At 34.0% G+C, this 24,600-nt stretch overlaps 18 non-coding genes across 18 annotated transcripts; all 18 read left to right on the top strand.

The window, feature by feature from the left end:
- The first annotated feature begins 749 nt into the window (after positions 1-749).
- TRNAG-UCC (transfer RNA glycine (anticodon UCC)) lies at positions 750-821 on the top strand. The gene has a single exon. It is a non-coding gene; the product is annotated as a tRNA-Gly (tRNA).
- A 1,067-nt stretch (positions 822-1,888) lies between these two features.
- TRNAG-UCC (transfer RNA glycine (anticodon UCC)) lies at positions 1,889-1,960 on the top strand. The gene has a single exon. It is a non-coding gene; the product is annotated as a tRNA-Gly (tRNA).
- A 1,067-nt stretch (positions 1,961-3,027) lies between these two features.
- TRNAG-UCC (transfer RNA glycine (anticodon UCC)) lies at positions 3,028-3,099 on the top strand. The gene has a single exon. It is a non-coding gene; the product is annotated as a tRNA-Gly (tRNA).
- A 1,067-nt stretch (positions 3,100-4,166) lies between these two features.
- On the top strand, positions 4,167-4,238 carry TRNAG-UCC (transfer RNA glycine (anticodon UCC)). Its single transcript has one exon. It is a non-coding gene; the product is annotated as a tRNA-Gly (tRNA).
- A 1,067-nt stretch (positions 4,239-5,305) lies between these two features.
- TRNAG-UCC (transfer RNA glycine (anticodon UCC)) lies at positions 5,306-5,377 on the top strand. Its single transcript has one exon. It is a non-coding gene; the product is annotated as a tRNA-Gly (tRNA).
- A 1,067-nt stretch (positions 5,378-6,444) lies between these two features.
- TRNAG-UCC (transfer RNA glycine (anticodon UCC)) lies at positions 6,445-6,516 on the top strand. The gene has a single exon. It is a non-coding gene; the product is annotated as a tRNA-Gly (tRNA).
- Positions 6,517-7,583: 1,067 nt separating this feature from the next.
- On the top strand, positions 7,584-7,655 carry TRNAG-UCC (transfer RNA glycine (anticodon UCC)). The gene has a single exon. It is a non-coding gene; the product is annotated as a tRNA-Gly (tRNA).
- Positions 7,656-8,722: 1,067 nt separating this feature from the next.
- On the top strand, positions 8,723-8,794 carry TRNAG-UCC (transfer RNA glycine (anticodon UCC)). Its single transcript has one exon. It is a non-coding gene; the product is annotated as a tRNA-Gly (tRNA).
- Positions 8,795-9,861: 1,067 nt separating this feature from the next.
- On the top strand, positions 9,862-9,933 carry TRNAG-UCC (transfer RNA glycine (anticodon UCC)). The gene has a single exon. It is a non-coding gene; the product is annotated as a tRNA-Gly (tRNA).
- A 1,067-nt stretch (positions 9,934-11,000) lies between these two features.
- On the top strand, positions 11,001-11,072 carry TRNAG-UCC (transfer RNA glycine (anticodon UCC)). Its single transcript has one exon. It is a non-coding gene; the product is annotated as a tRNA-Gly (tRNA).
- A 1,067-nt stretch (positions 11,073-12,139) lies between these two features.
- TRNAG-UCC (transfer RNA glycine (anticodon UCC)) lies at positions 12,140-12,211 on the top strand. Its single transcript has one exon. It is a non-coding gene; the product is annotated as a tRNA-Gly (tRNA).
- A 1,067-nt stretch (positions 12,212-13,278) lies between these two features.
- Positions 13,279-13,350, top strand: TRNAG-UCC (transfer RNA glycine (anticodon UCC)). Its single transcript has one exon. It is a non-coding gene; the product is annotated as a tRNA-Gly (tRNA).
- A 1,067-nt stretch (positions 13,351-14,417) lies between these two features.
- Positions 14,418-14,489, top strand: TRNAG-UCC (transfer RNA glycine (anticodon UCC)). The gene has a single exon. It is a non-coding gene; the product is annotated as a tRNA-Gly (tRNA).
- A 1,067-nt stretch (positions 14,490-15,556) lies between these two features.
- TRNAG-UCC (transfer RNA glycine (anticodon UCC)) lies at positions 15,557-15,628 on the top strand. The gene has a single exon. It is a non-coding gene; the product is annotated as a tRNA-Gly (tRNA).
- A 1,067-nt stretch (positions 15,629-16,695) lies between these two features.
- TRNAG-UCC (transfer RNA glycine (anticodon UCC)) lies at positions 16,696-16,767 on the top strand. The gene has a single exon. It is a non-coding gene; the product is annotated as a tRNA-Gly (tRNA).
- Positions 16,768-17,834: 1,067 nt separating this feature from the next.
- On the top strand, positions 17,835-17,906 carry TRNAG-UCC (transfer RNA glycine (anticodon UCC)). Its single transcript has one exon. It is a non-coding gene; the product is annotated as a tRNA-Gly (tRNA).
- A 1,067-nt stretch (positions 17,907-18,973) lies between these two features.
- On the top strand, positions 18,974-19,045 carry TRNAG-UCC (transfer RNA glycine (anticodon UCC)). The gene has a single exon. It is a non-coding gene; the product is annotated as a tRNA-Gly (tRNA).
- Positions 19,046-20,832: 1,787 nt separating this feature from the next.
- Positions 20,833-20,904, top strand: TRNAG-UCC (transfer RNA glycine (anticodon UCC)). Its single transcript has one exon. It is a non-coding gene; the product is annotated as a tRNA-Gly (tRNA).
- Positions 20,905-24,600: the final 3,696 nt, after the last annotated feature.

Consider the following 24,600-nt stretch of genomic DNA (forward strand, 5'->3'; position numbering starts at 1 on the left):
GAATACTAGATTTATGGCATCTTAAAAATATCCAGCTCTGAATAGTCTTATGTAAATTAGGCTATTAAATATATTTTCCTATTATCTGCTTTAGCATGTGATTCAAATTCTCTTTTCCAAAAGTGCCAAAAAGTGGACTTCATTGGACATCATGTTTATTTATTCATTTACATTTTAAACCTATTTTGTGCATTGTATTAATATTTTCCATCATCAAAAGAAGTGCATTGCAGTCAATTACTGGATTAACAGTGTATTCTTTTCATTTTTTAAGATCATAAGCTCCTTAGAGAATGTTTCTTGTTTTGAAGAAATCAGGAATACACTGACCAAGAAATGCCCTTTCAACAAATGGGAAGCTTTCTTGGTATGTGTAGCACTTATGGGGTATGGACAGAGTCATGGCTTTGTCATTCACAGAATACTAGATTTATGGCATCTTAAAAATATCCAACTCTGAATAGTCTTATGTAAATTAGGCTATTAAATATATTTTCCTATTATCTGCTTTAACATTTGATTCAAATTCTCTTTTCCAAAAGTGCCAAAAAGTGGACTTCAGTGGACATCATGTTTATTTATTCATTTGCATTTTTAACCTAATTTGTGCATTGTATTAATATTTTCCATCATCAAAAGAAGTGCATTGCAGTCAATTAATGGATTAAGAGTGTAGAGCATTGAAATCATACAATCAGGTGTTGTGGCTTACAGATTTGACTAACAAATGCCCTTTTGAAAACCAGGAAGCGTTGGTGGTATAGTGGTGAGCATAGCTGCCTTCCAAGCAGTTGACCCGGCTTCGATTCCCGGCCAACGCATAGTTTGTATTCAATTTTTAAGATCATAAACTCCTTAGAGAATTATTCTTGTTTAGAAGGAATTAGGAATACACTGACCAAGAAATGCCCTTTCAAAAAACGGGAAGCTTTGTTGGTATGTGTAGCACTGGCCAACGCATGATTTTTCTTGTGTATTCTTTTCATTTTTTAAGATCATAAGCTCCTTAGAGAATGTTTCTTGTTTTGAAGAAATCAGGAATACACTGACCAAGAAATGCCCTTTCAACAAATGGGAAGCTTTGTTGGTATGTGTAGCACTTATGGGATATGGACAGAGTCAAGGCTTTGTCATTCAGAGAATACTAGATTTATGGCATCTTAAAAATATCCAGCTCTGAATAGTCTTATGTAAATTAGGCTATTAAATATATTTTCCTATTATCTGCTTTAGCATGTGATTCAAATTCTCTTTTCCAAAAGTGCCAAAAAGTGGACTTCAGTGGACATCATGTTTATTTATTCATTTACATTTTAAACCTATTTTGTGCATTGTATTAATATTTTCCATCATCAAAAGAAGTGCATTGCAGTCAATTACTGGATTAACAGTGTATTCTTTTCATTTTTTAAGATCATAAGCTCCTTAGAGAATGTTTCTTGTTTTGAAGAAATCAGGAATACACTGACCAAGAAATGCCCTTTCAACAAATGGGAAGCTTTCTTGGTATGTGTAGCACTTATGGGGTATGGACAGAGTCATGGCTTTGTCATTCACAGAATACTAGATTTATGGCATCTTAAAAATATCCAACTCTGAATAGTCTTATGTAAATTAGGCTATTAAATATATTTTCCTATTATCTGCTTTAACATTTGATTCAAATTCTCTTTTCCAAAAGTGCCAAAAAGTGGACTTCAGTGTACATCATGTTTATTTATTCATTTGCATTTTTAACCTAATTTGTGCATTGTATTAATATTTTCCATCATCAAAAGAAGTGCATTGCAGTCAATTAATGGATTAACAGTGTAGAGCATTGAAATCATACAATCAGGTGTTGTGGCTTACAGATTTGACTAACAAATGCCCTTTTGAAAACCAGGAAGCGTTGGTGGTATAGTGGTGAGCATAGCTGCCTTCCAAGCAGTTGACCCGGGTTCGATTCCCGGCCAACGCATAGTTTGTATTCAATTTTTAAGATCATAAACTCCTTAGAGAATTATTCTTGTTTTGAAGGAATTAGGAATACACTGATCAAGAAATGCCCTTTCAAAAAAAGGGAAGCTTTGTTGGTATGTGTAGCACTGGCCAACGCATGGTTTTTCTTGTGCATTCTTTTCATTTTTTAAGATCATAAGCTCCTTAGAGAATGTTTCTTGTTTTGAAGAAATCAGGAATACACTGACCAAGAAATGCCCTTTCAACAAATGGGAAGCTTTGTTGGTATGTGTAGCACTTATGGGATATGGACAGAGTCATGGCTTTGTCATTCAGAGAATACTAGATTTATGGCATCTTAAAAATATCCAGCTCTGAATAGTCTTATGTAAATTAGGCTATTAAATATATTTTCCTATTATCTGCTTTAGCATGTGATTCAAATTCTCTTTTCCAAAAGTGCCAAAAAGTGGACTTCAGTGGACATCATGTTTATTTATTCATTTACATTTTAAACCTATTTTGTGCATTGTATTAATATTTTCCATCATCAAAAGAAGTGCATTGCAGTCAATTACTGGATTAACAGTGTATTCTTTTCATTTTTTAAGATCATAAGCTCCTTAGAGAATGTTTCTTGTTTTGAAGAAATCAGGAATACACTGACCAAGAAATGCCCTTTCAACAAATGGGAAGCTTTCTTGGTATGTGTAGCACTTATGGGGTATGGACAGAGTCATGGCTTTGTCATTCACAGAATACTAGATTTATGGCATCTTAAAAATATCCAACTCTGAATAGTCTTATGTAAATTAGGCTATTAAATATATTTTCCTATTACCTGCTTTAACATGTGATTCAAATTCTCTTTTCCAAAAGTGCCAAAAAGTGGACTTCAGTGGACATCATGTTTATTTATTCATTTGCATTTTTAACCTAATTTGTGCATTGTATTAATATTTTCCATCATCAAAAGAAGTGCATTGCAGTCAATTAATGGATTAACAGTGTAGAGCATTGAAATCATACAATCAGGTGTTGTGGCTTACAGATTTGACTAACAAATGCCCTTTTGAAAACCAGGAAGCGTTGGTGGTATAGTGGTGAGCATAGCTGCCTTCCAAGCAGTTGACCCGGCTTCGATTCCCGGCCAACGCATAGTTTGTATTCAATTTTTAAGATCATAAACTCCTTAGAGAATTATTCTTGTTTAGAAGGAATTAGGAATACACTGACCAAGAAATGCCCTTTCAAAAAACGGGAAGCTTTGTTGGTATGTGTAGCACTGGCCAACGCATGATTTTTCTTGTGTATTCTTTTCATTTTTTAAGATCATAAGCTCCTTAGAGAATGTTTCTTGTTTTGAAGAAATCAGGAATACACTGACCAAGAAATGCCCTTTCAACAAATGGGAAGCTTTGTTGGTATGTGTAGCACTTATGGGATATGGACAGAGTCATGGCTTTGTCATTCAGAGAATACTAGATTTATGGCATCTTAAAAATATCCAGCTCTGAATAGTCTTATGTAAATTAGGCTATTAAATATATTTTCCTATTATCTGCTTTAGCATGTGATTCAAATTCTCTTTTCCAAAAGTGCCAAAAAGTGGACTTCAGTGGACATCATGTTTATTTATTCATTTACATTTTAAACCTATTTTGTGCATTGTATTAATATTTTCCATCATCAAAAGAAGTGCATTGCAGTCAATTACTGGATTAACAGTGTATTCTTTTCATTTTTTAAGATCATAAGCTCCTTAGAGAATGTTTCTTGTTTTGAAGAAATCAGGAATACACTGACCAAGAAATGCCCTTTCAACAAATGGGAAGCTTTCTTGGTATGTGTAGCACTTATGGGGTATGGACAGAGTCATGGCTTTGTCATTCACAGAATACTAGATTTATGGCATCTTAAAAATATCCAACTCTGAATAGTCTTATGTAAATTAGGCTATTAAATATATTTTCCTATTACCTGCTTTAACATGTGATTCAAATTCTCTTTTCCAAAAGTGCCAAAAAGTGGACTTCAGTGGACATCATGTTTATTTATTCATTTGCATTTTTAACCTAATTTGTGCATTGTATTAATATTTTCCATCATCAAAAGAAGTGCATTGCAGTCAATTAATGGATTAACAGTGTAGAGCATTGAAATCATACAATCAGGTGTTGTGGCTTACAGATTTGACTAACAAATGCCCTTTTGAAAACCAGGAAGCGTTGGTGGTATAGTGGTGAGCATAGCTGCCTTCCAAGCAGTTGACCCGGCTTCGATTCCCGGCCAACGCATAGTTTGTATTCAATTTTTAAGATCATAAACTCCTTAGAGAATTATTCTTGTTTAGAAGGAATTAGGAATACACTGACCAAGAAATGCCCTTTCAAAAAACGGGAAGCTTTGTTGGTATGTGTAGCACTGGCCAACGCATGATTTTTCTTGTGTATTCTTTTCATTTTTTAAGATCATAAGCTCCTTAGAGAATGTTTCTTGTTTTGAAGAAATCAGGAATACACTGACCAAGAAATGCCCTTTCAACAAATGGGAAGCTTTGTTGGTATGTGTAGCACTTATGGGATATGGACAGAGTCAAGGCTTTGTCATTCAGAGAATACTAGATTTATGGCATCTTAAAAATATCCAGCTCTGAATAGTCTTATGTAAATTAGGCTATTAAATATATTTTCCTATTATCTGCTTTAGCATGTGATTCAAATTCTCTTTTCCAAAAGTGCCAAAAAGTGGACTTCAGTGGACATCATGTTTATTTATTCATTTACATTTTAAACCTATTTTGTGCATTGTATTAATATTTTCCATCATCAAAAGAAGTGCATTGCAGTCAATTACTGGATTAACAGTGTATTCTTTTCATTTTTTAAGATCATAAGCTCCTTAGAGAATGTTTCTTGTTTTGAAGAAATCAGGAATACACTGACCAAGAAATGCCCTTTCAACAAATGGGAAGCTTTCTTGGTATGTGTAGCACTTATGGGGTATGGACAGAGTCATGGCTTTGTCATTCACAGAATACTAGATTTATGGCATCTTAAAAATATCCAACTCTGAATAGTCTTATGTAAATTAGGCTATTAAATATATTTTCCTATTATCTGCTTTAACATGTGATTCAAATTCTCTTTTCCAAAAGTGCCAAAAAGTGGACTTCAGTGGACATCATGTTTATTTATTCATTTGCATTTTTAACCTAATTTGTGCATTGTATTAATATTTTCCATCATCAAAAGAAGTGCATTGCAGTCAATTAATGGATTAACAGTGTAGAGCATTGAAATCATACAATCAGGTGTTGTGGCTTACAGATTTGACTAACAAATGCCCTTTTGAAAATCAGGAAGCGTTGGTGGTATAGTGGTGAGCATAGCTGCCTTCCAAGCAGTTGACCCGGCTTCGATTCCCGGCCAACGCATAGTTTGTATTCAATTTTTAAGATCATAAACTCCTTAGAGAATTATTCTTGTTTAGAAGGAATTAGGAATACACTGACCAAGAAATGCCCTTTCAAAAAACGGGAAGCTTTGTTGGTATGTGTAGCACTGGCCAACGCATGATTTTTCTTGTGTATTCTTTTCATTTTTTAAGATCATAAGCTCCTTAGAGAATGTTTCTTGTTTTGAAGAAATCAGGAATACACTGACCAAGAAATGCCCTTTCAACAAATGGGAAGCTTTGTTGGTATGTGTAGCACTTATGGGATATGGACAGAGTCAAGGCTTTGTCATTCAGAGAATACTAGATTTATGGCATCTTAAAAATATCCAGCTCTGAATAGTCTTATGTAAATTAGGCTATTAAATATATTTTCCTATTATCTGCTTTAGCATGTGATTCAAATTCTCTTTTCCAAAAGTGCCAAAAAGTGGACTTCATTGGACATCATGTTTATTTATTCATTTACATTTTAAACCTATTTTGTGCATTGTATTAATATTTTCCATCATCAAAAGAAGTGCATTGCAGTCAATTACTGGATTAACAGTGTATTCTTTTCATTTTTTAAGATCATAAGCTCCTTAGAGAATGTTTCTTGTTTTGAAGAAATCAGGAATACACTGACCAAGAAATGCCCTTTCAACAAATGGGAAGCTTTCTTGGTATGTGTAGCACTTATGGGGTATGGACAGAGTCATGGCTTTGTCATTCACAGAATACTAGATTTATGGCATCTTAAAAATATCCAACTCTGAATAGTCTTATGTAAATTAGGCTATTAAATATATTTTCCTATTATCTGCTTTAACATTTGATTCAAATTCTCTTTTCCAAAAGTGCCAAAAAGTGGACTTCAGTGTACATCATGTTTATTTATTCATTTGCATTTTTAACCTAATTTGTGCATTGTATTAATATTTTCCATCATCAAAAGAAGTGCATTGCAGTCAATTAATGGATTAACAGTGTAGAGCATTGAAATCATACAATCAGGTGTTGTGGCTTACAGATTTGACTAACAAATGCCCTTTTGAAAACCAGGAAGCGTTGGTGGTATAGTGGTGAGCATAGCTGCCTTCCAAGCAGTTGACCCGGGTTCGATTCCCGGCCAACGCATAGTTTGTATTCAATTTTTAAGATCATAAACTCCTTAGAGAATTATTCTTGTTTTGAAGGAATTAGGAATACACTGATCAAGAAATGCCCTTTCAAAAAAAGGGAAGCTTTGTTGGTATGTGTAGCACTGGCCAACGCATGATTTTTCTTGTGCATTCTTTTCATTTTTTAAGATCATAAGCTCCTTAGAGAATGTTTCTTGTTTTGAAGAAATCAGGAATACACTGACCAAGAAATGCCCTTTCAACAAATGGGAAGCTTTGTTGGTATGTGTAGCACTTATGGGATATGGACAGAGTCATGGCTTTGTCATTCAGAGAATACTAGATTTATGGCATCTTAAAAATATCCAGCTCTGAATAGTCTTATGTAAATTAGGCTATTAAATATATTTTCCTATTATCTGCTTTAGCATGTGATTCAAATTCTCTTTTCCAAAAGTGCCAAAAAGTGGACTTCAGTGGACATCATGTTTATTTATTCATTTACATTTTAAACCTATTTTGTGCATTGTATTAATATTTTCCATCATCAAAAGAAGTGCATTGCAGTCAATTACTGGATTAACAGTGTATTCTTTTCATTTTTTAAGATCATAAGCTCCTTAGAGAATGTTTCTTGTTTTGAAGAAATCAGGAATACACTGACCAAGAAATGCCCTTTCAACAAATGGGAAGCTTTCTTGGTATGTGTAGCACTTATGGGGTATGGACAGAGTCATGGCTTTGTCATTCACAGAATACTAGATTTATGGCATCTTAAAAATATCCAACTCTGAATAGTCTTATGTAAATTAGGCTATTAAATATATTTTCCTATTACCTGCTTTAACATGTGATTCAAATTCTCTTTTCCAAAAGTGCCAAAAAGTGGACTTCAGTGGACATCATGTTTATTTATTCATTTGCATTTTTAACCTAATTTGTGCATTGTATTAATATTTTCCATCATCAAAAGAAGTGCATTGCAGTCAATTAATGGATTAACAGTGTAGAGCATTGAAATCATACAATCAGGTGTTGTGGCTTACAGATTTGACTAACAAATGCCCTTTTGAAAACCAGGAAGCGTTGGTGGTATAGTGGTGAGCATAGCTGCCTTCCAAGCAGTTGACCCGGCTTCGATTCCCGGCCAACGCATAGTTTGTATTCAATTTTTAAGATCATAAACTCCTTAGAGAATTATTCTTGTTTAGAAGGAATTAGGAATACACTGACCAAGAAATGCCCTTTCAAAAAACGGGAAGCTTTGTTGGTATGTGTAGCACTGGCCAACGCATGATTTTTCTTGTGTATTCTTTTCATTTTTTAAGATCATAAGCTCCTTAGAGAATGTTTCTTGTTTTGAAGAAATCAGGAATACACTGACCAAGAAATGCCCTTTCAACAAATGGGAAGCTTTGTTGGTATGTGTAGCACTTATGGGATATGGACAGAGTCATGGCTTTGTCATTCAGAGAATACTAGATTTATGGCATCTTAAAAATATCCAGCTCTGAATAGTCTTATGTAAATTAGGCTATTAAATATATTTTCCTATTATCTGCTTTAGCATGTGATTCAAATTCTCTTTTCCAAAAGTGCCAAAAAGTGGACTTCAGTGGACATCATGTTTATTTATTCATTTACATTTTAAACCTATTTTGTGCATTGTATTAATATTTTCCATCATCAAAAGAAGTGCATTGCAGTCAATTACTGGATTAACAGTGTATTCTTTTCATTTTTTAAGATCATAAGCTCCTTAGAGAATGTTTCTTGTTTTGAAGAAATCAGGAATACACTGACCAAGAAATGCCCTTTCAACAAATGGGAAGCTTTCTTGGTATGTGTAGCACTTATGGGGTATGGACAGAGTCATGGCTTTGTCATTCACAGAATACTAGATTTATGGCATCTTAAAAATATCCAACTCTGAATAGTCTTATGTAAATTAGGCTATTAAATATATTTTCCTATTACCTGCTTTAACATGTGATTCAAATTCTCTTTTCCAAAAGTGCCAAAAAGTGGACTTCAGTGGACATCATGTTTATTTATTCATTTGCATTTTTAACCTAATTTGTGCATTGTATTAATATTTTCCATCATCAAAAGAAGTGCATTGCAGTCAATTAATGGATTAACAGTGTAGAGCATTGAAATCATACAATCAGGTGTTGTGGCTTACAGATTTGACTAACAAATGCCCTTTTGAAAACCAGGAAGCGTTGGTGGTATAGTGGTGAGCATAGCTGCCTTCCAAGCAGTTGACCCGGCTTCGATTCCCGGCCAACGCATAGTTTGTATTCAATTTTTAAGATCATAAACTCCTTAGAGAATTATTCTTGTTTAGAAGGAATTAGGAATACACTGACCAAGAAATGCCCTTTCAAAAAACGGGAAGCTTTGTTGGTATGTGTAGCACTGGCCAACGCATGATTTTTCTTGTGTATTCTTTTCATTTTTTAAGATCATAAGCTCCTTAGAGAATGTTTCTTGTTTTGAAGAAATCAGGAATACACTGACCAAGAAATGCCCTTTCAACAAATGGGAAGCTTTGTTGGTATGTGTAGCACTTATGGGATATGGACAGAGTCAAGGCTTTGTCATTCAGAGAATACTAGATTTATGGCATCTTAAAAATATCCAGCTCTGAATAGTCTTATGTAAATTAGGCTATTAAATATATTTTCCTATTATCTGCTTTAGCATGTGATTCAAATTCTCTTTTCCAAAAGTGCCAAAAAGTGGACTTCAGTGGACATCATGTTTATTTATTCATTTACATTTTAAACCTATTTTGTGCATTGTATTAATATTTTCCATCATCAAAAGAAGTGCATTGCAGTCAATTACTGGATTAACAGTGTATTCTTTTCATTTTTTAAGATCATAAGCTCCTTAGAGAATGTTTCTTGTTTTGAAGAAATCAGGAATACACTGACCAAGAAATGCCCTTTCAACAAATGGGAAGCTTTCTTGGTATGTGTAGCACTTATGGGGTATGGACAGAGTCATGGCTTTGTCATTCACAGAATACTAGATTTATGGCATCTTAAAAATATCCAACTCTGAATAGTCTTATGTAAATTAGGCTATTAAATATATTTTCCTATTATCTGCTTTAACATGTGATTCAAATTCTCTTTTCCAAAAGTGCCAAAAAGTGGACTTCAGTGGACATCATGTTTATTTATTCATTTGCATTTTTAACCTAATTTGTGCATTGTATTAATATTTTCCATCATCAAAAGAAGTGCATTGCAGTCAATTAATGGATTAACAGTGTAGAGCATTGAAATCATACAATCAGGTGTTGTGGCTTACAGATTTGACTAACAAATGCCCTTTTGAAAATCAGGAAGCGTTGGTGGTATAGTGGTGAGCATAGCTGCCTTCCAAGCAGTTGACCCGGCTTCGATTCCCGGCCAACGCATAGTTTGTATTCAATTTTTAAGATCATAAACTCCTTAGAGAATTATTCTTGTTTAGAAGGAATTAGGAATACACTGACCAAGAAATGCCCTTTCAAAAAACGGGAAGCTTTGTTGGTATGTGTAGCACTGGCCAACGCATGATTTTTCTTGTGTATTCTTTTCATTTTTTAAGATCATAAGCTCCTTAGAGAATGTTTCTTGTTTTGAAGAAATCAGGAATACACTGACCAAGAAATGCCCTTTCAACAAATGGGAAGCTTTGTTGGTATGTGTAGCACTTATGGGATATGGACAGAGTCAAGGCTTTGTCATTCAGAGAATACTAGATTTATGGCATCTTAAAAATATCCAGCTCTGAATAGTCTTATGTAAATTAGGCTATTAAATATATTTTCCTATTATCTGCTTTAGCATGTGATTCAAATTCTCTTTTCCAAAAGTGCCAAAAAGTGGACTTCATTGGACATCATGTTTATTTATTCATTTACATTTTAAACCTATTTTGTGCATTGTATTAATATTTTCCATCATCAAAAGAAGTGCATTGCAGTCAATTACTGGATTAACAGTGTATTCTTTTCATTTTTTAAGATCATAAGCTCCTTAGAGAATGTTTCTTGTTTTGAAGAAATCAGGAATACACTGACCAAGAAATGCCCTTTCAACAAATGGGAAGCTTTCTTGGTATGTGTAGCACTTATGGGGTATGGACAGAGTCATGGCTTTGTCATTCACAGAATACTAGATTTATGGCATCTTAAAAATATCCAACTCTGAATAGTCTTATGTAAATTAGGCTATTAAATATATTTTCCTATTATCTGCTTTAACATTTGATTCAAATTCTCTTTTCCAAAAGTGCCAAAAAGTGGACTTCAGTGTACATCATGTTTATTTATTCATTTGCATTTTTAACCTAATTTGTGCATTGTATTAATATTTTCCATCATCAAAAGAAGTGCATTGCAGTCAATTAATGGATTAACAGTGTAGAGCATTGAAATCATACAATCAGGTGTTGTGGCTTACAGATTTGACTAACAAATGCCCTTTTGAAAACCAGGAAGCGTTGGTGGTATAGTGGTGAGCATAGCTGCCTTCCAAGCAGTTGACCCGGGTTCGATTCCCGGCCAACGCATAGTTTGTATTCAATTTTTAAGATCATAAACTCCTTAGAGAATTATTCTTGTTTTGAAGGAATTAGGAATACACTGATCAAGAAATGCCCTTTCAAAAAAAGGGAAGCTTTGTTGGTATGTGTAGCACTGGCCAACGCATGATTTTTCTTGTGCATTCTTTTCATTTTTTAAGATCATAAGCTCCTTAGAGAATGTTTCTTGTTTTGAAGAAATCAGGAATACACTGACCAAGAAATGCCCTTTCAACAAATGGGAAGCTTTGTTGGTATGTGTAGCACTTATGGGATATGGACAGAGTCATGGCTTTGTCATTCAGAGAATACTAGATTTATGGCATCTTAAAAATATCCAGCTCTGAATAGTCTTATGTAAATTAGGCTATTAAATATATTTTCCTATTATCTGCTTTAGCATGTGATTCAAATTCTCTTTTCCAAAAGTGCCAAAAAGTGGACTTCAGTGGACATCATGTTTATTTATTCATTTACATTTTAAACCTATTTTGTGCATTGTATTAATATTTTCCATCATCAAAAGAAGTGCATTGCAGTCAATTACTGGATTAACAGTGTATTCTTTTCATTTTTTAAGATCATAAGCTCCTTAGAGAATGTTTCTTGTTTTGAAGAAATCAGGAATACACTGACCAAGAAATGCCCTTTCAACAAATGGGAAGCTTTCTTGGTATGTGTAGCACTTATGGGGTATGGACAGAGTCATGGCTTTGTCATTCACAGAATACTAGATTTATGGCATCTTAAAAATATCCAACTCTGAATAGTCTTATGTAAATTAGGCTATTAAATATATTTTCCTATTATCTGCTTTAACATGTGATTCAAATTCTCTTTTCCAAAAGTGCCAAAAAGTGGACTTCAGTGGACATCATGTTTATTTATTCATTTGCATTTTTAACCTAATTTGTGCATTGTATTAATATTTTCCATCATCAAAAGAAGTGCATTGCAGTCAATTAATGGATTAACAGTGTAGAGCATTGAAATCATACAATCAGGTGTTGTGGCTTACAGATTTGACTAACAAATGCCCTTTTGAAAATCCGGAAGCGTTGGTGGTATAGTGGTGAGCATAGCTGCCTTCCAAGCAGTTGACCCGTGTTCGATTCCCGGCCAACGCATAGTTTGTATTCAATTTTTAAGATCATAAACTCCTTAGAGAATTATTCTTGTTTTGAAGGAATTAGGAATACACTGATCAAGAAATGCCCTTTCAAAAAAAGGGAAGCTTTGTTGGTATGTGTAGCACTGGCCAACGCATGATTTTTCTTGTGCATTCTTTTCATTTTTTAAGATCATAAGCTCCTTAGAGAATGTTTCTTGTTTTGAAGAAATCAGGAATACACTGACCAAGAAATGCCCTTTCAACAAATGGGAAGCTTTGTTGGTATGTGTAGCACTTATGGGATATGGACAGAGTCATGGCTTTGTCATTCAGAGAATACTAGATTTATGGCATCTTAAAAATATCCAGCTCTGAATAGTCTTATGTAAATTAGGCTATTAAATATATTTTCCTATTATCTGCTTTAGCATGTGATTCAAATTCTCTTTTCCAAAAGTGCCAAAAAGTGGACTTCAGTGGACATCATGTTTATTTATTCATTTACATTTTAAACCTATTTTGTGCATTGTATTAATATTTTCCATCATCAAAAGAAGTGCATTGCAGTCAATTACTGGATTAACAGTGTATTCTTTTCATTTTTTAAGATCATAAGCTCCTTAGAGAATGTTTCTTGTTTTGAAGAAATCAGGAATACACTGACCAAGAAATGCCCTTTCAACAAATGGGAAGCTTTCTTGGTATGTGTAGCACTTATGGGGTATGGACAGAGTCATGGCTTTGTCATTCACAGAATACTAGATTTATGGCATCTTAAAAATATCCAACTCTGAATAGTCTTATGTAAATTAGGCTATTAAATATATTTTCCTATTATCTGCTTTAACATGTGATTCAAATTCTCTTTTCCAAAAGTGCCAAAAAGTGGACTTCAGTGGACATCATGTTTATTTATTCATTTGCATTTTTAACCTAATTTGTGCATTGTATTAATATTTTCCATCATCAAAAGAAGTGCATTGCAGTCAATTAATGGATTAACAGTGTAGAGCATTGAAATCATACAATCAGGTGTTGTGGCTTACAGATTTGACTAACAAATGCCCTTTTGAAAATCAGGAAGCGTTGGTGGTATAGTGGTGAGCATAGCTGCCTTCCAAGCAGTTGACCCGTGTTCGATTCCCGGCCAACGCATAGTTTGTATTCAATTTTTAAGATCATAAACTCCTTAGAGAATTATTCTTGTTTTGAAGGAATTAGGAATACACTGATCAAGAAATGCCCTTTCAAAAAAAGGGAAGCTTTGTTGGTATGTGTAGCACTGGCCAACGCATGATTTTTCTTGTGCATTCTTTTCATTTTTTAAGATCATAAGCTCCTTAGAGAATGTTTCTTGTTTTGAAGAAATCAGGAATACACTGACCAAGAAATGCCCTTTCAACAAATGGGAAGCTTTGTTGGTATGTGTAGCACTTATGGGATATGGACAGAGTCATGGCTTTGTCATTCAGAGAATACTAGATTTATGGCATCTTAAAAATATCCAGCTCTGAATAGTCTTATGTAAATTAGGCTATTAAATATATTTTCCTATTATCTGCTTTAGCATGTGATTCAAATTCTCTTTTCCAAAAGTGCCAAAAAGTGGACTTCAGTGGACATCATGTTTATTTATTCATTTACATTTTAAACCTATTTTGTGCATTGTATTAATATTTTCCATCATCAAAAGAAGTGCATTGCAGTCAATTACTGGATTAACAGTGTATTCTTTTCATTTTTTAAGATCATAAGCTCCTTAGAGAATGTTTCTTGTTTTGAAGAAATCAGGAATACACTGACCAAGAAATGCCCTTTCAACAAATGGGAAGCTTTCTTGGTATGTGTAGCACTTATGGGGTATGGACAGAGTCATGGCTTTGTCATTCACAGAATACTAGATTTATGGCATCTTAAAAATATCCAACTCTGAATAGTCTTATGTAAATTAGGCTATTAAATATATTTTCCTATTATCTGCTTTAACATGTGATTCAAATTCTCTTTTCCAAAAGTGCCAAAAAGTGGACTTCAGTGGACATCATGTTTATTTATTCATTTGCATTTTTAACCTAATTTGTGCATTGTATTAATATTTTCCATCATCAAAAGAAGTGCATTGCAGTCAATTAATGGATTAAGAGTGTAGAGCATTGAAATCATACAATCAGGTGTTGTGGCTTACAGATTTGACTAACAAATGCCCTTTTGAAAACCAGGAAGCGTTGGTGGTATAGTGGTGAGCATAGCTGCCTTCCAAGCAGTTGACCCGGCTTCGATTCCCGGCCAACGCATAGTTTGTATTCAATTTTTAAGATCATAAACTCCTTAGAGAATTATTCTTGTTTAGAAGGAATTAGGAATACACTGACCAAGAAATGCCCTTTCAAAAAACGGGAAGCTTTGTTGGTATGTGTAGCACTGGCCAACGCATGATTTTTCTTGTGTATTCTTTTCATTTTTTAAGATCATAAGCTCCTTAGAGAATGTTTCTTGTTTTGAAGAAATCAGGAATACACTGACCAAGAAATGCCCTTTCAACAAATGGGAAGCTTTGTTGGTATGTGTAGCACTTATGGGATATGGACAGAGTCAAGGCTTTGTCATTCAGAGAATACTAGATTTATGGCATCTTAAAAATATCCAGCTCTGAATAGTCTTATGTAAATTAGGCTATTAAATATATTTTCCTATTATCTGCTTTAGCATGTGATTCAAATTCTCTTTTCCAAAAGTGCCAAAAAGTGGACTTCAGTGGACATCATGTTTATTTATTCATTTACATTTTAAACCTATTTTGTGCATTGTATTAATATTTTCCATCATCAAAAGAAGTGCATTGCAGTCAATTACTGGATTAACAGTGTATTCTTTTCATTTTTTAAGATCATAAGCTCCTTAGAGAATGTTTCTTGTTTTGAAGAAATCAGGAATACACTGACCAAGAAATGCCCTTTCAACAAATGGGAAGCTTTCTTGGTATGTGTAGCACTTATGGGGTATGGACAGAGTCATGGCTTTGTCATTCACAGAATACTAGATTTATGGCATCTTAAAAATATCCAACTCTGAATAGTCTTATGTAAATTAGGCTATTAAATATATTTTCCTATTATCTGCTTTAACATTTGATTCAAATTCTCTTTTCCAAAAGTGCCAAAAAGTGGACTTCAGTGTACATCATGTTTATTTATTCATTTGCATTTTTAACCTAATTTGTGCATTGTATTAATATTTTCCATCATCAAAAGAAGTGCATTGCAGTCAATTAATGGATTAAGAGTGTAGAGCATTGAAATCATACAATCAGGTGTTGTGGCTTACAGATTTGACTAACAAATGCCCTTTTGAAAACCAGGAAGCGTTGGTGGTATAGTGGTGAGCATAGCTGCCTTCCAAGCAGTTGACCCGGCTTCGATTCCCGGCCAACGCATAGTTTGTATTCAATTTTTAAGATCATAAACTCCTTAGAGAATTATTCTTGTTTAGAAGGAATTAGGAATACACTGACCAAGAAATGCCCTTTCAAAAAACGGGAAGCTTTGTTGGTGTGTGTAGCACTGGCCAACGCATGATTTTTCTTGTGTATTCTTTTCATTTTTTAAGATCATAAGCTCCTTAGAGAATGTTTCTTGTTTTGAAGAAATCAGGAATACACTGACCAAGAAATGCCCTTTCAACAAATGGGAAGCTTTGTTGGTATGTGTAGCACTTATGGGATATGGACAGAGTCAAGGCTTTGTCATTCAGAGAATACTAGATTTATGGCATCTTAAAAATATCCAGCTCTGAATAGTCTTATGTAAATTAGGCTATTAAATATATTTTCCTATTATCTGCTTTAGCATGTGATTCAAATTCTCTTTTCCAAAAGTGCCAAAAAGTGGACTTCAGTGGACATCATGTATATTTATTCATTTACATTTTAAACCTATTTTGTGCATTGTATTAATATTTTCCATCATCAAAAGAAGTGCATTGCAGTCAATTACTGGATTAACAGTGTATTCTTTTCATTTTTTAAGATCATAAGCTCCTTAGAGAATGTTTCTTGTTTTGAAGAAATCAGGAATACACTGACCAAGAAATGCCCTTTCAACAAATGGGAAGCTTTCTTGGTATGTGTAGCACTTATGGGGTATGGACAGAGTCATGGCTTTGTCATTCACAGAATACTAGATTTATGGCATCTTAAAAATATCCAACTCTGAATAGTCTTATGTAAATTAGGCTATTAAATATATTTTCCTATTATCTGCTTTAACATTTGATTCAAATTCTCTTTTCCAAAAGTGCCAAAAAGTGGACTTCAGTGTACATCATGTTTATTTATTCATTTGCATTTTTAACCTAATTTGTGCATTGTATTAATATTTTCCATCATCAAAAGAAGTGCATTGCAGTCAATTAATGGATTAAGAGTGTAGAGCATTGAAATCATACAATCAGGTGTTGTGGCTTACAGATTTGACTAACAAATGCCCTTTTGAAAACCAGGAAGCGTTGGTGGTATAGTGGTGAGCATAGCTGCCTTCCAAGCAGTTGACCCGGCTTCGATTCCCGGCCAACGCATAGTTTGTATTCAATTTTTAAGATCATAAACTCCTTAGAGAATTATTCTTGTTTAGAAGGAATTAGGAATACACTGACCAAGAAATGCCCTTTCAAAAAACGGGAAGCTTTGTTGGTGTGTGTAGCACTGGCCAACGCATGATTTTTCTTGTGTATTCTTTTCATTTTTTAAGATCATAAGCTCCTTAGAGAATGTTTCTTGTTTTGAAGAAATCAGGAATACACTGACCAAGAAATGCCCTTTCAACAAATGGGAAGCTTTGTTGGTATGTGTAGCACTTATGGGATATGGACAGAGTCAAGGCTTTGTCATTCAGAGAATACTAGATTTATGGCATCTTAAAAATATCCAGCTCTGAATAGTCTTATGTAAATTAGGCTATTAAATATATTTTCCTATTATCTGCTTTAGCATGTGATTCAAATTCTCTTTTCCAAAAGTGCCAAAAAGTGGACTTCAGTGGACATCATGTATATTTATTCATTTACATTTTAAACCTATTTTGTGCATTGTATTAATATTTTCCATCATCAAAAGAAGTGCATTGCAGTCAATTACTGGATTAACAGTGTATTCTTTTCATTTTTTAAGATCATAAGCTCCTTAGAGAATGTTTCTTGTTTTGAAGAAATCAGGAATACACTGACCAAGAAATGCCCTTTCAACAAATGGGAAGCTTTCTTGGTATGTGTAGCACTTATGGGGTATGGACAGAGTCATGGCTTTGTCATTCACAGAATACTAGATTTATGGCATCTTAAAAATATCCAACTCTGAATAGTCTTATGTAAATTAGGCTATTAAATATATTTTCCTATTATCTGCTTTAACATTTGATTCAAATTCTCTTTTCCAAAAGTGCCAAAAAGTGGACTTCAGTGTACATCATGTTTATTTATTCATTTGCATTTTTAACCTAATTTGTGCATTGTATTAATATTTTCCATCATCAAAAGAAGTGCATTGCAGTCAATTAATGGATTAAGAGTGTAGAGCATTGAAATCATACAATCAGGTGTTGTGGCTTACAGATTTGACTAACAAATGCCCTTTTGAAAACCAGGAAGCGTTGGTGGTATAGTGGTGAGCATAGCTGCCTTCCAAGCAGTTGACCCGGGTTCGATTCCCGGCCAACGCATAGTTTGTATTCAATTTTTAAGATCATAAACTCCTTAGAGAATTATTCTTGTTTTGAAGGAATTAGGAATACACTGATCAAGAAATGCCCTTTCAAAAAAAGGGAAGCTTTGTTGGTATGTGTAGCACTGGCCAACGCATGATTTTTCTTGTGCATTCTTTTCATTTTTTAAGATCATAAGCTCCTTAGAGAATGTTTCTTGTTTTGAAGAAATCAGGAATACACTGACCAAGAAATGCCCTTTCAACAAATGGGAAGCTTTGTTGGTATGTGTAGCACTTATGGGATATGGACAGAGTCATGGCTTTGTCATTCAGAGAATACTAGATTTATGGCATCTTAAAAATATCCAGCTCTGAATAGTCTTATGTAAATTAGGCTATTAAATATATTTTCCTATTATCTGCTTTAGCATGTGATTCAAATTCTCTTTTCCAAAAGTGCCAAAAAGTGGACTTCAGTGGACATCATGTTTATTTATTCATTTACATTTTAAACCTATTTTGTGCATTGTATTAATATTTTCCATCATCAAAAGAAGTGCATTGCAGTCAATTACTGGATTAACAGTGTATTCTTTTCATTTTTTAAGATCATAAGCTCCTTAGAGAATGTTTCTTGTTTTGAAGAAATCAGGAATACACTGACCAAGAAATGCCCTTTCAACAAATGGGAAGCTTTCTTGGTATGTGTAGCACTTATGGGGTATGGACAGAGTCATGGCTTTGTCATTCACAGAATACTAGATTTATGGCATCTTAAAAATATCCAACTCTGAATAGTCTTATGTAAATTAGGCTATTAAATATATTTTCCTATTATCTGCTTTAACATGTGATTCAAATTCTCTTTTCCAAAAGTGCCAAAAAGTGGACTTCAGTGGACATCATGTTTATTTATTCATTTGCATTTTTAACCTAATTTGTGCATTGTATTAATATTTTCCATCATCAAAAGAAGTGCATTGCAGTCAATTAATGGATTAACAGTGTAGAGCATTGAAATCATACAATCAGGTGTTGTGGCTTACAGATTTGACTAACAAATGCCCTTTTGAAAACCAGGAAGCGTTGGTGGTATAGTGGTGAGCATAGCTGCCTTCCAAGCAGTTGACCCGGCTTCGATTCCCGGCCAACGCATAGTTTGTATTCAATTTTTAAGATCATAAACTCCTTAGAGAATTATTCTTGTTTAGAAGGAATTAGGAATACACTGACCAAGAAATGCCCTTTCAAAAAACGGGAAGCTTTGTTGGTATGTGTAGCACTGGCCAACGCATGATTTTTCTTGTGTATTCTTTTCATTTTTTAAGATCATAAGCTCCTTAGAGAATGTTTCTTGTTTTGAAGAAATCAGGAATACACTGACCAAGAAATGCCCTTTCAACAAATGGGAAGCTTTGTTGGTATGTGTAGCACTTATGGGATATGGACAGAGTCAAGGCTTTGTCATTCAGAGAATACTAGATTTATGGCATCTTAAAAATATCCAGCTCTGAATAGTCTTATGTAAATTAGGCTATTAAATATATTTTCCTATTATCTGCTTTAGCATGTGATTCAAATTCTCTTTTCCAAAAGTGCCAAAAAGTGGACTTCAGTGGACATCATGTTTATTTATTCATTTACATTTTAAACCTATTTTGTGCATTGTATTAATATTTTCCATCATCAAAAGAAGTGCATTGCAGTCAATTACTGGATTAACAGTGTATTCTTTTCATTTTTTAAGATCATAAGCTCCTTAGAGAATGTTTCTTGTTTTGAAGAAATCAGGAATACACTGACCAAGAAATGCCCTTTCAACAAATGGGAAGCTTTCTTGGTATGTGTAGCACTTATGGGGTATGGACAGAGTCATGGCTTTGTCATTCACAGAATACTAGATTTATGGCATCTTAAAAATATCCAACTCTGAATAGTCTTATGTAAATTAGGCTATTAAATATATTTTCCTATTATCTGCTTTAACATTTGATTCAAATTCTCTTTTCCAAAAGTGCCAAAAAGTGGACTTCAGTGTACATCATGTTTATTTATTCATTTGCATTTTTAACATAATTTGTGCATTGTATTAATATTTTCCATCATCAAAAGAAGTGCATTGCAGTCAATTAATGGATTAAGAGTGTAGAGCATTGAAATCATACAATCAGGTGTTGTGGCTTACAGATTTGACTAACAAATGCCCTTTTGAAAACCAGGAAGCGTTGGTGGTATAGTGGTGAGCATAGCTGCCTTCCAAGCAGTTGACCCGGCTTCGATTCACGGCCAACGCATAGTTTGTATTCAATTTTTAAGATCATAAACTCCTTAGAGAATTATTCTTGTTTTGAAGGAATTAGGAATACACTGACCAAGAAATGCCCTTTCAAAAAACGGGAAGCTTTGTTGGTATGTGTAGCACTGGCCAACGCATGATTTTTCTTGTGTATTCTTTTCATTTTTTAAGATCATAAGCTCCTTAGAGAATGTTTCTTGTTTTGAAGAAATCAGGAATACACTGACCAAGAAATGCCCTTTCAACAAATGGGAAGCTTTCTTGGTATGTGTAGCACTTATGGGGTATGGACAGAGTCATGGCTTTGTCATTCACAGAATACTAGATTTATGGCATCTTAAAAATATCCAACTCTGAATAGTCTTATGTAAATTAGGCTATTAAATATATTTTCCTATTATCTGCTTTAACATGTGATTCAAATTCTCTTTTCCAAAAGTGCCAAAAAGTGGACTTCAGTGGACATCATGTTTATTTATTCATTTGCATTTTTAACCTAATTTGTGCATTGTATTAATGTTTTCCATCATCAAAAGAAGTGCATTGCAGTCAATTAATGGATTAACAGTGTAGAGCATTGAAATCATACAATCAGGTGTTGTGGCTTACAGATTTGACTAACAAATGCCCTTTTGAAAACCAGGAAGCGTTGGTGGTATAGTGGTGAGCATAGCTGCCTTCCAAGCAGTTGACCCGGCTTCGATTCCCGGCCAACGCATAGTTTGTATTCAATTTTTAAGATCATAAACTCCTTAGAGAATTATTCTTGTTTAGAAGGAATTAGGAATACACTGACCAAGAAATGCCCTTTCAAAAAACGGGAAGCTTTGTTGGTATGTGTAGCACTGGCCAACGCATGATTTTTCTTGTGTATTCTTTTCATTTTTTAAGATCATAAGCTCCTTAGAGAATGTTTCTTGTTTTGAAGAAATCAGGAATACACTGACCAAGAAATGCCCTTTCAACAAATGGGAAGCTTTGTTGGTATGTGTAGCACTTATGGGATATGGACAGAGTCAAGGCTTTGTCATTCAGAGAATACTAGATTTATGGCATCTTAAAAATATCCAGCTCTGAATAGTCTTATGTAAATTAGGCTATTAAATATATTTTCCTATTATCTGCTTTAGCATGTGATTCAAATTCTCTTTTCCAAAAGTGCCAAAAAGTGGACTTCAGTGGACATCATGTTTATTTATTCATTTACATTTTAAACCTATTTTGTGCATTGTATTAATATTTTCCATCATCAAAAGAAGTGCATTGCAGTCAATTACTGGATTAACAGTGTATTCTTTTCATTTTTTAAGATCATAAGCTCCTTAGAGAATGTTTCTTGTTTTGAAGAAATCAGGAATACACTGACCAAGAAATGCCCTTTCAACAAATGGGAAGCTTTCTTGGTATGTGTAGCACTTATGGGGTATGGACAGAGTCATGGCTTTGTCATTCACAGAATACTAGATTTATGGCATCTTAAAAATATCCAACTCTGAATAGTCTTATGTAAATTAGGCTATTAAATATATTTTCCTATTATCTGCTTTAACATTTGATTCAAATTCTCTTTTCCAAAAGTGCCAAAAAGTGGACTTCAGTGTACATCATGTTTATTTATTCATTTGCATTTTTAACCTAATTTGTGCATTGTATTAATATTTTCCATCATCAAAAGAAGTGCATTGCAGTCAATTAATGGATTAAGAGTGTAGAGCATTGAAATCATACAATCAGGTGTTGTGGCTTACAGATTTGACTAACAAATGCCCTTTTGAAAACCAGGAAGCGTTGGTGGTATAGTGGTGAGCATAGCTGCCTTCCAAGCAGTTGACCCGGCTTCGATTCACGGCCAACGCATAGTTTGTATTCAATTTTTAAGATCATAAACTCCTTAGAGAATTAATCTTGTTTTGAAGGAATTAGGAATACACTGACCAAGAAATGCCCTTTCAAAAAACGGGAAGCTTTGTTGGTATGTGTAGCACTGGCCAACGCATGGTTTTTCTTGTGTATTCTTTTCATTTTTTAAGATCATAAGCTCCTTAGAGAATGTTTCTTGTTTTGAAGAAATCAGGAATACACTGACCAAGAAATGCCCTTTCAACAAATGGGAAGCTTTGTTGGTATGTGTAGCACTTATGGGATATGGACAGAGTCATGGCTTTGTCATTCAGAGAATACTAGATTTATGGCATCTTAAAAATATCCAGCTCTGAATAGTCTTATGTAAATTAGGCTATTAAATATATTTTCCTATTATCTGCTTTAGCATGTGATTCAAATTCTCTTTTCCAAAAGTGCCAAAAAGTGGACTTCAGTGGACATCATGTTTATTTATTCATTTACATTTTAAACCTATTTTGTGCATTGTATTAATATTTTCCATCATCAAAAGAAGTGCATTGCAGTCAATTACTGGATTAACAGTGTATTCTTTTCATTTTTTAAGATCATAAGCTCCTTAGAGAATGTTTCTTGTTTTGAAGAAATCAGGAATACACTGACCAAGAAATGCCCTTTCAACAAATGGGAAGCTTTCTTGGTATGTGTAGCACTTATGGGGTATGGACAGAGTCATGGCTTTGTCATTCACAGAATACTAGATTTATGGCATCTTAAAAATATCCAACTCTGAATAGTCTTATGTAAATTAGGCTATTAAATATATTTTCCTATTATCTGCTTTAACATGTGATTCAAATTCTCTTTTCCAAAAGTGCCAAAAAGTGGACTTCAGTGGACATCATGTTTATTTATTCATTTGCATTTTTAACCTAATTTGTGCATTGTATTAATGTTTTCTATCATCAAAAGAAGTGCATTGCAGTCAATTAATGGATTAACAGTGTAGAGCATTGAAATCATACAATCAGGTGTTGTGGCTTACAGATTTGACTAACAAATGCCCTTTTGAAAACCAGGAAGCGTTGGTGGTATAGTGGTGAGCATAGCTGCCTTCCAAGCAGTTGACCCGGGTTCAATTCCTGGCCAACGTATAGTTTGTATTCAATTTTTAAGATCATAAACTCCTTAGAGAATTATTCTTGTTTTGAAGGAATTAGGAATACACTGACCAAGAAATGCCCTTTCAAAAAACGGGAAGCTTTGTTGGTATGTGTAGCACTGGCCAACGCATGATTTTTCTTGTGTATTCTTTTCATTTTTTAAGATCATAAGCTCCTTAGAGAATGTTTCTTGTTTTGAAGAAATCAGGAATACACTGACCAAGAAATGCCCTTTCAACAAATGGGAAGCTTTGTTGGTATGTGTAGCACTTATGGGATATGGACAGAGTCAAGGCTTTGTCATTCAGAGAATACTAGATTTATGGCATCTTAAAAATATCCAGCTCTGAATAGTCTTATGTAAATTAGGCTATTAAATATATTTTCCTATTATCTGCTTTAGCATGTGATTCAAATTCTCTTTTCCAAAAGTGCCAAAAAGTGGACTTCAGTGGACATCATGTTTATTTATTCATTTACATTTTAAACCTATTTTGTGCATTGTATTAATATTTTCCATCATCAAAAGAAGTGCATTGCAGTCAATTACTGGATTAACAGTGTATTCTTTTCATTTTTTAAGATCATAAGCTCCTTAGAGAATGTTTCTTGTTTTGAAGAAATCAGGAATACACTGACCAAGAAATGCCCTTTCAACAAATGGGAAGCTTTCTTGGTATGTGTAGCACTTATGGGGTATGGACAGAGTCATGGCTTTGTCATTCACAGAATACTAGATTTATGGCATCTTAAAAATATCCAACTCTGAATAGTCTTATGTAAATTAGGCTATTAAATATATTTTCCTATTATCTGCTTTAACATTTGATTCAAATTCTCTTTTCCAAAAGTGCCAAAAAGTGGACTTCAGTGTACATCATGTTTATTTATTCATTTGCATTTTTAACCTAATTTGTGCATTGTATTAATATTTTCCATCATCAAAAGAAGTGCATTGCAGTCAATTAATGGATTAAGAGTGTAGAGCATTGAAATCATACAATCAGGTGTTGTGGCTTACAGATTTGACTAACAAATGCCCTTTTGAAAACCAGGAAGCGTTGGTGGTATAGTGGTGAGCATAGCTGCCTTCCAAGCAGTTGACCCGGGTTCAATTCCTGGCCAACGTATAGTTTGTATTCAATTTTTAAGATCATAAACTCCTTAGAGAATTATTCTTGTTTTGAAGGAATTAGGAATACACTGACCAAGAAATGCCCTTTCAAAAAACGGGAAGCTTTGTTGGTATGTGTAGCACTGGCCAACGCATGATTTTTCTTGTGTATTCTTTTCATTTTTTAAGATCATAAGCTCCTTAGAGAATGTTTCTTGTTTTGAAGAAATCAGGAATACACTGACCAAGAAATGCCCTTTCAACAAATGGGAAGCTTTGTTGGTATGTGTAGCAC

The sequence above is a fragment of the Taudactylus pleione genome, unplaced genomic scaffold (assembly GCF_031769625.1).
Source record: "Taudactylus pleione unplaced genomic scaffold, aTauple2 ptg000467l, whole genome shotgun sequence".
NCBI classification, from domain to species: Eukaryota; Metazoa; Chordata; class Amphibia; order Anura; family Myobatrachidae; genus Taudactylus; species Taudactylus pleione.